Source organism: Pseudorca crassidens, chromosome 4 (genome assembly GCF_039906515.1).
Source record: "Pseudorca crassidens isolate mPseCra1 chromosome 4, mPseCra1.hap1, whole genome shotgun sequence".
Taxonomy (NCBI): Eukaryota; Metazoa; Chordata; class Mammalia; order Artiodactyla; family Delphinidae; genus Pseudorca; species Pseudorca crassidens.
The window spans coordinates 461,095-471,379 of record NC_090299.1 but is presented as its reverse complement, the minus strand read 5'-3'; positions in this window follow the sequence as shown (position 1 = coordinate 471,379).

The following is a 10,285-nucleotide window of genomic DNA, read 5'->3' as shown; positions in this document are numbered from 1 at the left end:
ACGCAGGGTGAAGGCCGAGACGTTGGCAGACCCGAGTAGCCCTCCTGCACTTGGAGTCAGGCCCCGCAGCGAGAAGGAAGCCAGGAGAGCGGGTTCAGTGCCCACCTAAGGACTGTGCCAGCGGCGCTGGGGTCACAGACAGGTGCTCTGGGACAAAATGGGCATGTGGGGGAAGAGGTCCGGGGCTAGTGGCGGGCTGCGCGGGCAGGGTTATGAGGAGACGCCACCGGGGCGTGAAGAGCTGCGGCAGGTGGGAGGCTGCCAGGGGCAGCTGTGTGAAAGGTGGCTCTGAAGCGGGGTGGGGGTCGGAAACAGGAAGCGGGCCGAGGGCGAGGCGGCCCTGCGCCGGTGTGCGGGATGAGGTGGGCCGTGGGGAGGGGTGTCCGCCAGGTTAGCAGCGCCAGGTGGGGGCGGCAATCCCTGCTGGCGGGCGAGGGGCCGTGGCCTGGTGTGCGCGTGGGAAGGGGCGCGTCCCGGGCGGGGCTCACCTCCCTGAGCGGGGACGCGCTGCCCCCTGGCGGAGGCTCGGAGCGTGGCGGCCCCCGAGGCCGCCCGGCTCCCCTCCCGCCCTCCCTCCCTCCCTCCCTGGGACCCGCGGCCGCTTCTCCGTGCAGGACGCGGTGCTCCCCACGGCGGCGCCAGGCCAGCCTGAGCGCATCTCCAAAGCCGCCTCCTCCACGAAACCCTCCCACCAGCGGGCTCCCACTTCCCCTTCATGACAATGGGCCCGGAATACGCAACCTGTTCAAACACTGTCCTTTTAACCTCCCGGTCTCAATCCTCCCGTCTGCAATCAGACCCCATGGAATTATCCTGGGGATTGCAAGAGTTTCTGTCTCCCACCTGCCGGACACAGCGAGCCCCAAGAAGTATTTATCTGCTCTTCATACAATCGTCAGTCAACCACGAGAAGCTGAGCCCTGGCTCTGTGTGAGACCGGGACGGGTGAGGGTGGGCAAGGAGGGCGTGTCCGCAGCCCTGAAAGAGGAAGCATCTTAGTAGCAGGTGTAGGGACTGAGAGAAACGCCTCTAATGATGGAAAGTGCTTGCCAGGGAATTGAAGCCCCTGACATACAGGCTTCTGCTTCTGCTCCAGATGAAATGACAGAGACCAAATTTACATGCTCTCCGCATGTTAAAAAATTAAAAAATTCAGAGATAAATACATGTGAAAAGCAGCAGCTTTTTTTTTTTTTTTCACGCAACAGGAGACAGCGATCCTTGCGAGATGGCAAACAAATGAAGGGAGACAAATAGTCCCTGCTCCCCCCTGCAGTTTCCAGGGCGCAGTGCCGGCAGTGGGGACCCAGGCAGAGCCCAGAGGGAGGGGGAGTCCCGGGAGGGCAAGACGGCTGGGGTTCACAGGGCAGAGTCCTGGAGAGAGCTGTGCAGACAGGTAGCCCCAGAGGCCCGCAGAGGGTCACCCTCGAGGCTTCAGCGGAGTACAGATCAGTCCAGACGTGAACAGGAACCGTCCAAGGCTGGGGAAAAACCACCGAGAAGGATGGGAGTCCACAGGGCAGGAACACAGTGCCTGCATTCAACAGCTAGAGCTGAGAACCTAGTAATTCAAGCGGTGTCAGAGTAGAAAGAAGGGGCTTGCCTCAGTAGAAGGGAAAAATCAACTCTAAACTAAGTGCATTTCTGGTCCTGCCCAGCAAAGCTTAAAAACAAGACCTAAAGGATCACACAGTTTCCAAGTCACTTAACTGTGTCCCAGAAACAAATGCAAGAATATTTACAGGAATACAAAACTATCCAGCACCCAACAAGGTAGAACACACAATGTCTGACATCCAACCAAAAATTATTAGGCATGAAAAGAAGCAGAAAATGATAACCTGGACTGAGGGGAGAAAAATAATCAAAAAGGACCCAGAAATGACAAAAACAATAGAATTAGTGGACGAGAACAGCAGGCACGCTTCCTGTGACTATATTCCACGTGCGCAAGATGCCAGTGGCAAGGCAAGTATGTTAAGTAGAGACATGGAAGACTTTTCTAAGGCCTCCAACTGAACTCCAGGGAGGAGAATCAAAACGTCAGATACAGAATACACTGAACGGGGTCAAGAGAACACTGTGAAAGAAAAGGTTGCGAACTTGGAGGCAGAGCTACAGAAACCCTGCAAATGAAACGGAGAGAGAAAAATGGCTGAAAGAAATGAACAAAGCATCCGTGCGTTGGGGGACAGCTTCAGGTAGTGAAATACACCTGGAACTGGAGCCCGAAGGGAGAGGACACAGAGGTGGAAAAGGAAGAATATTTTAAGAAAAAGTGGCCAGAATTTTCCAAAATGCAGTGAAAAACATAAACCCACAGTTCCCCAAAGCTCGACAAAATTTAAGCACAAGAAACATGAAGTAAACTACACCAAGGACCGTCCTCCTCAATGCTGAAAACCAGTTCTAAGGAGAATAGCTTAAAAGCATCCAGAGAAAAAAGGCACATTTTTATACAGGAACAAAGAAAAGGGTGATTGGTTGACGTCTTGAATGAAAACAATGCACCCAAGAAGACAGTGGAGCGGCATCTTTAAAATGCAAGAAAAGGAAACCCACCAACCTGCACTGTTTACCAGCCAAAGTGTCTTCTGAAAACAAGGGTGAAACAGGGCTTCTCCAGACATAAGAAGCTGGAAGAATTAGTCACTGGCAGATCTGTACTACCAGAAACGTGAAAGGACATCCTCCAAGTAGAAGGAAGATGGGACCAGAGGGAAACCAGGAGCCACACAGAGAAGTGAAGGGCCCCAGAAAGGGAGACTATGTGAGCCGCTGGAAGGAATGCTTTTTTAATGATTTAAATTTCTTTAAAAGATAATCAATCATCCGCTTACAGAAGAAATAACAATGTATTGTGTGATCTCTATCATATGAAAAGTTAAAATGTATGATCACAGGAGTACAAAGGCTGGGAGGGGAAAATCAAATGGTGTTTTAAGGTTCTCTTACTACACATGAGATGGTATGATCTCACTCAACAGTGGATATTGACAGGTTAAAAAACGTATAGTATAGGGGCTTCCCTGGTGGCACAGTGGTTGAGAGTCTGCCTGCCAATGCAGGGGACGCAGGTTCGTGCCCCGCTCTGGGAAGATCCCATGTGCCGCGGAGCAGCTGGGCCCGTGAGCCATGACTGCTGAGCCTGCGCGTACGGAGCCTGTGCTCCGCAATGGGAGAGGCCACAACAGTGAGAGGCCTGCATACGGCAAAAAAAATAAAAATAATAATAATCGTATAGTATAAATCCCAATGCAACCACTAAAATAACCAAACAAAGAATTACAGCTAAGAAGGCAACAAAAGAGACAAATGGGATAATTTAAAAATATAATAATCAAAAAAAAAGGGCAGGAAAAAAGGAGAAAAGAACAGATGAGATGAGTAAAAGATAAATAGCAAGATGGTAGATTTAAACCCAATCATATCAATAATCACATTAAATGTATATGATTGAAACATCCAAATAAAAGGCAGAGGTTACCAGATTGGGTTAAAAAAAAAAAAAGCAAGATTCAACTATATGCTGCCCACACAGAGCACACTTCAAATATAGACACAAATTGGTTAAAAGTAAAGGGGTAGGAAAAGATAAATTGGCTAACACTCAACAGAATAACTGAGTGGCTGATGTATTAATACCAAAGCAAAGTTCAGAGCGAGAGTATGACCAGAGAAGAACTGGGCCATTTCATGATGACAAAGTCCTAATCATCAAAAGGACGTAACAGCCCTAAATGTGCATGTACCTACGGCCCACGGTAAGAATCCATGAAGCAAAAGCCGGTTAGGAGAAATGGGCAAATCCACAATTATACTCAGAGATTTCAACACTCTTCGCCCAAATGTGATTCAACAAGTGGACAGAAAATCATCAGGAATATAGAAGACGTGAACACTCTCACCTAACTTGGCCTGATGGATATTTACAGAAGAGTCAAACATTTCCTGAGCCACAGGTGGCAATATTTTTTAAATAATTCAAGTCATTCAAAGAATGTTGTCTGACCACATTGGAATTATACTAGAAATCACTAACAAAAGGTATCTGGGAAATCCTCAAATGTTTGCAAACCAATAATCCACTTCTTTTTTTAAATATTTTATTTATTAAATAAATAAATTTATTTATTTTTTGCAGCATGTGGGATCTTTCGTTGCAGCATGCAGACTCTTAGTTGTGGCGTGTGGGATCTAGTTCCCCGACCAGGGATCGACCCGGGCCCCCTGCATTGGGAGTGCAGAGTCTTAGCCACTGGACCACCAGGGAAGTCCCAGTAATCCACTTCTTAATTTCTCATACACTGAAGAAGAAACCAAAGGAAAATTAAGAATTATTTTGAACTGAATGGAAATGAAAAGAGAACATATCAAAAACTGTGGAACACAGTTAAAGCAGTACTTAGAAATTTATGGCACTAAGCACCTAATTAGAGAAGACGGGGCTCAGATCAATGACCTCAGTTTCCTTCCAAAGGAACTAGAAAACATGAGAAAAGATGAAACCCCACGTAAGCAGAAGAAGGCAAACAGGAAAGATCACGTGAGAAATCAATGAAATAGAAAACAAAACAAAAAGAAAAAAGTAGAGAAAATTAATGAAACCAAAAGCTGGTTCTTTGAGAAGATCAATGAAATCCATAAATCTTTTATACATGGATCTGGAAAAAAAAAAAGACAAGACACAGATTATCAATATTAGGAACAAGAGACGCAACGTTACGACAGATTCTACACACATTAGAAGAAGAATAGGACCAGAATTTGAAAAGATACGTGTTCACCGCAGCACTGTTTACAATAGCCAAGACGCAGAAACAACCTGAATGTCCCTCAACAGAGGAATGGATAAAGAAGACGTGGTGCATATATACAATGGAACATTACTCAGCCATTAAAAAGAATGAAATAATGCCATTTGCAGCAACATGGGTGAACCTAGAGATTGTCATACTGAGTGAAGTGAGTCAGACAGAAAGACAAATACCATATTATATCGCTTGTATGTGGAATCTAAAAAAAGGCTACAAATGAACTTATCTACAAAACAGAAATAGAGTTACAGATGTAGAAAATAAACCCCTTACCGTGGGGGTAAGGAGGAGAAGGATAAATTGGAAGATTGGGACTGACACATACACACTACTGTATATAAGACAGATAACTAATAGGGACCTACTGTAGCGCACAGGGAGCTGTACTCAGTACTCTGTAATGGCCTATATGGAAAAGAATCTAAAAAAGAGTGGATCTATGTATATGGATAACAGATTCACTTTGCTGTGCACCTGAAATTCAGAACATTGTAAATCAACTATACCCCAATACATTTTTTTAAAAAAAGAAGAATACGGAATATTGTGAATAAATTTATGCCAATACATTTGACACCTCAGAACTGGACAAATTCATTGAAAAACAAAAACTACCAAAGCTCACTCTAGAAGAAGTAGAAAACCTGAATGTATTTATTAAATAATTTGAATTTTTAATTAAAAATCTTTCCACAGAGAAAACACCAGGCCCAGGGAGGGTGGTGGTGGTGTGATGAACTGGCAGACTGGGATTGACATATATACACTAATATGTATAAAATAGATAACTAATAAGAATCTGCTGTATAAAAAATAAATTCAAAAAAGAAAGGATATGCCACCCTCATAAAATGAGTGGGGGGCATTTCCTCTTTCTCTGCTTTGTAAAACAATTTGAATAAGATTGAAAATATCTGTTTCTTCAGTATTAGGTAGAACTTACCCAAGGAATTATTTGAGGTCGGATTTTTTTGTGGGTATATTTATGTATGTATGTGCCTGTGCGCATGTGTGCTTATGTGTGAATAAATTTTAAGCTATTAATTCATTTTCTTTACCGATAAGAAAAAAAAAGAAAACACCAGGCCCAGATGGCTTCACTGAGAAATTCTACAAAACAGTTAAGGAGGAAATAACACCTATTCTACGCAAACACTCCCAGCAAAGGGAAGAGAAGGGGCTACCTCTTGACTCATTCCATGGTGGCAAATACAGAATGACAAGAACAGAAGCCTACAGCACAGTATCGGTCATGACCACAGACGCAAAACACCTGAAGTTTTGGTTAATCAAATCCAACAAAAAAAGGATAATACATCATGATCAGGTGGGGTTTGTCCCAGGGATGCAAAGTTGGTTTAACATTTGAAAATCAATCAACATAACTTACCGTATCAACAGAAAGGAAAAACATATGCTTATCTCAGTAGATGCAGAAAGATCACTGGACAGAATCCAACACCCATTCCTGATGTTAAAAAAAAACAACTCTCAGCAAACTGGCAAAGAAAAGGACATCCTCCAACTGAGAAAAGGCATCTACAAAAACATTACAGCTAACATCATACTTAACTGTTAAAGAATGACACTCACCCCTTAAATGAGAACCAGACCTGGGGTTTGCTCTCTCCCTGCTAGTTGACATAGTGCTGGAGGGTCAAACCAGTTCAGACTGCAAGGAAGTAAAACGCCCCTGATTTGTGAATGACAAGATCATCTATTTGGACGATCCTACGGACTCTACAAGACAAAACGTCACCGAAATGAGCAGTGTTAGCGCACTCAGCGAGGTGGCGAGACACAGCCAGCCACAAGCAACAAGTTTCCAGAGCCAATTACACACATGTCATCGAGTCACGTGACGTAGCGTCCCACTCGCTGGTATTTACCCAACAGGAAAGGAGGTACATGTCCACACAAATTTGCACACAAGTGTTCACAGCGGCTTTATTTGTAACAGCCCCGAACTGGGAACTACCCAAACGTCCGTCAACAAGTGACGGGGCAAACCGTTCTAGGTCCACACGATGGACGTGATCAGCCATAAAAAGCCGTGAACCATCCGTCGACACTTGGCAACGACGCAGGCGAGTCCGAAGGTGACTGTGCTGGGGGAAAAGGCGTGCGAACTGTGTGACGGCGTCTGTACCACATTCTAGAAAGAGCCAGTGGGTCTACAGTGACCGAGGCAGACGTGGGGCTGCCTGGGTCGGGGCTGGGAGGGGGCGTGAGACGACCTCTGGGGGTGATGGGAACAGCCACTGTCTAGATTGTGTCAGAGTTTCATGGACAGAAACATGTCAAAATGTATCAAATCATATGCTCTAAGTAGCGTCAATTATGTCTCAATAAAGTTGTTATTTAAAACAACAAACAAATCAGGTTGATCTGCTAGACAGACAGACAGACAGACAGACAAGAGGCCTGTGTGGAGGGACTGGGGAGGCCGCTGAGGTGATGGGCTCGGCCTTGGCTGCTGAGTGAACACACGAAGTGTGAACGGGGGTGACCTCACTTTTAAATGCACGAGACCCCTTTTTGGTTTCGCCTTCTCTCCTGGGGCCTCACTGGAGCCCCCCCACGCATGGGGCTGGCCACTCCTGCACCTGTGCTGGGACCACTGAGGGAGGGACCCCTCCTCCCCGAGGGACACTGGGGGTGCTGCCGGCGACTCTCGGTCACAGACACCATAGGGATGGGTGGCCTGGAGCTGGGCAAGTGCGGCAGAGGAAGAGGCTGGTTGCTATGGCAACAGCCCTGCTTCTAAAGACTGGGCGTCCCTCCTTCTCCCTTGAAAGGGAAGAGGCAGAACTGAGAGCCAGGGGCACGCGGGGACAGGGGCCTCCCGGCTTGGCTCCTGTGGCCACAGGGCCGGTTCTACGTGTTGCTGCCGGACCGAACCACCCGCACTCACCCCACCCCAAGAACCCGCCGGGGCCCTTGTCTGCTAAGGAGCAGCAATTTGCGAGGAAGGGAAATGGGGACAGATGGGCAGGACAGCCACACCGCCCCGTGTACAGCCTGTCCACGTGCGCACGCGGGCTGTTCTTCTGCCCGCACAGCCTGTCGGACACATTCTGGGAAGAGGGAGCCCCACCCTCGAGGATCGGCCAGCAGGAGCCTGGTAAGCACCTAGCAGTGCACCGCAGGCACTGGGCCACGGGGCTGGCGCTGGCCCCTGGGACCAGCAGCACATGGGTGCTTGGAAGTGCAGTCTCAGGCCCCATCCCAGACAGACTAGAGTCAGACCCACGTCTTTTTTTTTTTTTTCTGTACGCGGGCCTCTCACTGTTGTGGCCTCTCCCATTGCAGAGCACAGGCTCCGGATGCTCAGGCCCAGCGGCCATGGCTCACGGGCCCAGCCGCTCCGCGGCATATGGGATCTTCCCGGACCGGGGCACGAACCCGCGTCCCCTGCATCAGCAGGCGGACTCTCAACCACTGCGCCACCAGGGAAGCCCCAGACCCACATCTTAACAAGACCCCAGGCGACTCACACATGCAAGTGTTTGCAGCCATGGGCCCTCAGGGGACTTGGCGAACACGAGATGGCCGATTACATGCAGGGTCTCGAGAAATGACACAGGCGGGCAGCTTCTGAAGTGCTGCTTGAGGCACACACAGGCAGAAAATTGTAGGTCCGCTGGCAGGTCCCTGAAGCCCCTTGTCATAGCGAGGCTAGGGCCTTGTGTACAGGACCCAGAGCCCCTGATGGAGGGGAGGCTGGCCCCCCCGACAAAGAACTGCCTGTACAGTCACTAGCCTGTGGCCCCAGTTACGTAAGGGGCACCTGCAGCAGCCTCAGTGACGGCCCTATGGAGGGGATTCCTAGATGATGGCTCTGAAGTGAGGCCGATCCGCACACACCGGAAAGCCACCGTCGCTGGTCACACGGGGCGTGGGCCTGAGGCTGGGAGCCCACGGCTTTGCAGACCCTTCCTGTAGGTGTTTCCACCTCCGCAGAACGGAGAGTGCGCCGTTCATACTCAGCGAGCAGCCACAGCCCCACACTGGCCCCGGCTGCCGCATGGGGGCTATGGTGGAAGCCCCCAGGCCTGCCCTCCACGCCAAACCAAAATAGCACCATGTTTCTGGGGTTGGGTCCAGCATCAGGAACTGGGGAGACGTGAGGGTGGGGATTCCTTCTCTGTTCTCCGTATCACTCGCCAGATGGGTGCCGAGTGACAGATGATCACAGCATAACCCAGGGCGACACCGACCGGCTGAGGTCTGGACGTGTACCTTTACTGGACAAAATCCAACAGTCCGTGGCGCCAGTATGCAGCGCAGCTGGCTTTCCTGTCCCCCTCGAGGAAGGAGACCAGCGGGCTCCCGCACATGGCAGGCACGGCAGCCCACCTTCGGAGTCTGCCTGATGGTACCAACGCTCCCACCACCTGAACACGGTCCAGGGATCTTGGTTCCCTTGATGACATTATGCCTATTAGACAGGGCGGCCAAGAGATGACAAGCGCCCTAGAGGCCTCGGTAAAGCCCATGCCCCCCGCAGCGTGAGAGGTAAACCTGCTGAAAGTCCAGGGAAGTTTGGGGGTACGACGGTCTGGCAACGCGGGCGTGTGCAGGACCACTTCTAGGAGGCACAGCGCTCAGTGCGGCTCTGGGTGGGGGAGCGGCCCACGCCACATCTGCACCTGCTGTTCTCACCCATCTCCTGGGCCCCAGGACACTCGCCCCTTGGGTGGGTAGCCCATCAGACCCCACGCAGCCTGGAGCATCTGTGGCAGACACCCGTGGCAAACGCCTCCAGCCCAGAGCCCTGGCATCCTGGAGCAAGTCCATCTCCTCCTGCGTCAAACACAATTCTCCACTTGAAAAGCAGCTCTGGGTCTGCCACTGAGCTCTGGGGCAGGTCCAACTCATTTACCAAGTGGCCACGTGACCCAAGGGCCCAGTGAGAAGACGGTGCACACAGCATTCGGTCCCGAATTTAAACATCAGAGCTGGGCCCAGGCGCGTCCAAAAGCGAGTCACGTGACCGGAGCCGCCAGCTCCTGAGCTGCCTGCTGCCTCTCCCTCAACCCACGGCCAGGGCTGCACGAAGAGCTTCCCGCAGCCGCGTGTGCACGTGCACCGGCGTCCCCGGCACGCAGAACCAAGGTGCACGCCCGGCTCAAGCAAGCAGCGTCCGACAGGTCAGCCGGTGGCCAGACCCAGAGCCACGAAGACAGGACACTTGGGGACAAAGGTCTGGGGACAGGGACAGAGAGGGTTCCGTGTCCTGCAGGAGAGCTACACCGCTCCAGGCAGCGTCCTCGACAGCAGGGGCTCATCAACGGGGCATGCCGATGTCAGCCTCTTTCTGCCATCTGTGACCACTCCGTGGGCCCAGGTGCAAAGTGGCCATGACAGCAGGGACGGAGGACGTGCACGGGCCAATTACGTGGACTTCCCGAACTCCCACCACAGCTCCCAGCCCAAGCCCAAACCAGCAAAGACCAGAACGCGGT